This window comes from Arachis ipaensis, chromosome B06, assembly GCF_000816755.2.
Source record: "Arachis ipaensis cultivar K30076 chromosome B06, Araip1.1, whole genome shotgun sequence".
NCBI lineage: Eukaryota > Viridiplantae > Streptophyta > Magnoliopsida > Fabales > Fabaceae > Arachis > Arachis ipaensis.
Window position 1 is genome coordinate 29,954,293 of NC_029790.2, and position 4,611 is coordinate 29,958,903.

The following is a 4,611-nucleotide window of genomic DNA, read 5'->3' on the forward strand; positions in this document are numbered from 1 at the left end:
GTATAAATGATTAGGAGAATCGAAATTCTTTATATTTTCCATAAGATTATCATTATTATTAGGATTTGGTGTACTTATAAATGTAAATTAACAAATAATTTTTAAGGATTTTATACTCATTTAAACTAAAAAAAAAAAAATACTTAGTAATGCGTTTATCCTATCACACTATTATTTACATAAATATTCTATTTTTACTATTAATAAATGTAGTAGAATGTAGAAATTATATATTTATTAAATAACAAGTAAATCGCACAAAATATTTTATTTAATACATTTTAAATCAGGTAAATTTTTTGGTTTAGAAAGGGATCTAGTTTTTACACATATAGATAAGGATTAATCTCTACATACAAGTAATTAAGGCTTACAAGTCTTACAAGCTCTTTACCCTCAAATGTGTCTTTTGTGGCATCTGTCTTTCACGTGCCTCTTTAACAGAATATTAAATCAATCCAAATCGATTAACGCGCGAATATATATCTTCTAAATTTCAAAAGATTTTGTTTCCTATTTCGAATCTCTTGCCAAATTTATTCAATCTCCTTCTTCCATTCTCTCTTGTCTTTTCATTCATTGTTTTACGTGCGTTTATCACTAATTTCTTCTTTGTCATTTACGTGAGTTTCTCTCTCTGTACTCTAGCTTCGTTTTTTTTTTTTTCGATTTTTATGGTTTCTGAAATCAAGCTTTGAACTCGTTTTGAAGATAATGGATGCTTCAACTTCAGATTGTCAGCTGAACCAGGGCGAAGTGGATTTTGAATTTGAATCGAACGAAGTTCCTGAGATTTGATTTAGTTTCAGTTAATTATTGAATCTGAATTTGATGCAGTTAGTTGTTTATGATTGTCTAGCTGAATAATTCGTGAACATTGACTGTGAAATTAATGCGTGAACATAATCTGTGAATTGAATCTAATGTACTAGTTTTGATTAATTTTCTACATTTTATACCAGATGTTCGGGTGTAGATCAAGACTTTTTGGGTGTATTTTAGGGAAGTTTTGGTGTATTTACAGTTTATAGCTTTTCTTATTATTTTAGTTGAGTTGTTATCGTTCGAGTGTAGATCAGAACTTTTTGGGTGTATTTTAGAAAAGTTTGGGTGTATTTACAGTTTATAGCTTTTCTTGTTATTTTAGTTGAGTTGTTGTCGTTCGGGTGTAGATCAGGAATTCTTGGGTGTATTTTTAGTTGAATTGTTATTTTTTTATGAGGTGCAGAAACTCTATAGTATATTCTTGTTTTTAACATGGTGTATTTTGCAGCCCCTCTGTGTTGTTGATGACCAGTTTGTTCCCAAGGTTGGAATGACTTTTAACACCCTTGAAGATGCTGCAAAATTTTACAAGGACTATGCCAAGGCCGCAGATTTTTCTACAAGAGTTCGGAGCACAAATAAGAAGGAAACGAAATTAAGAATCAATTGATTACATGTAGCAGAGAGGGAAAATGGAAATCTAAAATATCTCCGACCGAGAAGACAAATCCCACAGCTGGTTTAAATTGTCCTGCAAGAATTTATATACACACATTGAAGGGTGTTGGTGCTTGGATCATTTTGAAGGTCGTGCTGCATCATTCACACCCTTGCTGTCCAACTCAAGCAGAGATGCTCAAACAGCACAGAAAACTAAGCATGTCCATTCGTCGTACAATAGAGAATAACGAGGAGGCTGGTATCAGACCAAGCAAAACTTACCAATCATTCGTTGCGGCAGTTAGCGGTCACCGCAAGTTAAATTTTATTGAAAAGGATGTGAGGAATTACATCACAAGAGAAGTGCGGAATGTTTCGGAATAAGAAGATGCAAAGGAATTCGGGAAATATTTATTAAGAATGAAAGAGAAGAATCAAAATTTCCTTTTCGAGCTTGAACTTGAGGACGATCAATCGATTAAGCTGGCTTTTTGGGCTGATGCAAGGAGCAGAGCTGTCTTTGAGTATTTCGGAGATATTATTTCATTTGACACCACCTACAATACAAATAGGTAATATGATGTTCTTGTTTATGATGCTAAATTAATGTTTGTTCTATGAATCTACTGCAGAGGTGTATATTGGATTTTTTTGGGTGTATAAAATCATTATTTGGGTGTACGTAATGATTTTTCATTCTGCAATCTCGTACTTTATTTCAGGTATAATTTGGTTTGTGGTTCCTTTGTCGGGGGTGAATCACCACGGTTAATCAACTTTTCTTGGATGCTCTTTGATGAAAAATAAAGAAATTGAATCATTCAAATGGTTATTTCAATGTTGGCTTCGTTGCATGGGAGGAAATGCTCCGAAAGGGTTTCTCACCGATCAATGCGCGTCAATGAAAAGGGCTATAGAGGCTTGTATGCCAACAACAATTCACCATTGGTGTATTTGGCACATCACGAAGAATATCCCAAGCAAATTAAATAGCTACAAGGGACATGCAGAAATTGAACAAGAATTGAGCCAAGTTGTTTGGAACTCTCATAGCAAAGACTCATTTGATAGGAATTGGAATGATTCTCTGCTGAAGTATGGTCTTATGGACAACAAGTGGCTTTCAGGTAATGTTGTTTAAAATCTGCAGCAGAGGTGTAAATTGCATATTTTTGGGTGTAATATAGTCTGGTTTGGGTGTATTCTGCAGATCTATACGAAGACCGTCATATATGGGTTCCAATTTATCTGGATCACCACTTCTGGGCAGGGATGAAAAGCACACAAAGGAGCGAGAGCATGCATTCATTTTTCAACAAGTTCATTACACGGAACAGCTCACTTATCCAATTTTTCAAACAATACGATAATTGCCTCGGAAGCAGGGAGCAAGCAGAGAGAGAATCAAATGCTACAGATTTTTATACGGTCATACTGTGTGCAACAAAATCTTCCATTGAAGCTCAGTTTCAAGAAGTGTACATTCACCAAAAGTTTAGGGAAGTCTAAGCACAATTCAGAGGAAAGGCGAATTGCATCACAAGATTAACGAACTCCGCTCTAGGCTATTCAGTATACGAAGTTGGAGAACAAGTTTCCAGCTCAATATTCAACAAGTTTGTGGTTACTTACAACTCAGTACCAGCCCAAGTGAAATGCCAATGCTTATTATTCGAGTCAAGAGGCATATTGTGCCGTCACGCACTAAGCGTGTTAAGCTTTGAACGAGTAACCCAAGTGTCACCGAGATATATATTGAAACGATGGAGCAAGAAGGTAAAGAGGCGACACACACACATCAAGAGCAGCCACGACGAGCCACTGTTGGAGCCAAGAAGCAAGAGGTTTGACGAATTGGTGTTTCGTTTTCGCAAAATATTTGCGAATTTGCATCATAATCGGAGGAGCTGACTGCCATTCTGCACCGTGCGTACGATAACGTCATGGTTGAGATGGAAGAACTGAAAGCCAAAAGGAAGGGGACATGTTCGTTATCTCACGAAGATGCCAACTTGGAATCCATTAACGAGTTTTAAAGCCCTCCAAGGGTTCGAACAAGAGGACGTTCAAAAAATAGGCTAGGTTCAAAGTTGGACAAACAGATTGCAAATGCCTCAAAGAAGAAGAAAACAAAAGCTCTAAACGAGGTAAAAGTGATGTTCTTTAAATATGTGGTGATTGAGTTTAATTTTCTTGTTAATCGTTTTGCTAATATGTGAGTTTATTATTTCCAGTTAAACCTCTTTGATGCTGCATCAGTGGTGCGTCCAAATTCCAGCCAATATCACGGACATGTTATGAATTATCAGTTCAGGGAACCAGCAGCAGGGGATAGTTTTTTGGGTGTATAGTTACAGAATATGGGTGTACAGCTCAGTTTTTTTGGTGTATTTCTGAATTTTCTTGTGTTTGACATTTTACATTTATATATTTCAGATGCTGCTGTTTATGTCATAAATTATTGTTTTGTTTATTTTTTATGATTTAGGGTTTAGGGTTTAGGGATTTAGGAGTTTAGGAATCCAGCATCAGGGGATAGAAGTTTGGGTGTATATTGAAATTGTTGGGGTATAAAATTCCATTTTTTGGGTATATAGTAGGTTGGGTGGCTTAGTGTTTAGGGTTTAGGATTTAGGGTTTTAGGGTTTTAGGGTTTAAGGTTTTAGTGTTTAGGGGTTTAGGGTTTAGGGGTTTAGGATTTTAGGGTTTAGGGTTTAGGGCTTAGGGCTTAGGGTTTAGGGTTTAGGATTTAGGGATAAAGCATCAGGGGATAGAAGTTTGGGTGTATATTCAACTTTCCTTGGGTGTAAAATTTCATGTTTTGGGTGTAAAATTTCCTGGTTTGATGTTTTCCTTCATATTTTAGCACTTATAATTCAAACCTTTTGAATACAGCAGAGAAAGTTTAATTATGGAAAAAAAATTTATAATAAAACTGGATTATATTGGCAAAATTTTACAGCATGTGTTCAAATTATTACAAGACTACATAACAGTTAGATTAAACAGTGTCAATATCATTAGAATATATCTGACAATATGGACTCAATAACAATGAGGATGGCTTAGACAGTCTTATTGCATCACTTTCCCTAATGGCTTCAGCTTTGTCTTAATTCATTTCATGAAATAGAATCCGAGAAGCATATTCTACTCTATAGTGGTCCACCTCGTCCTACAGTTTAA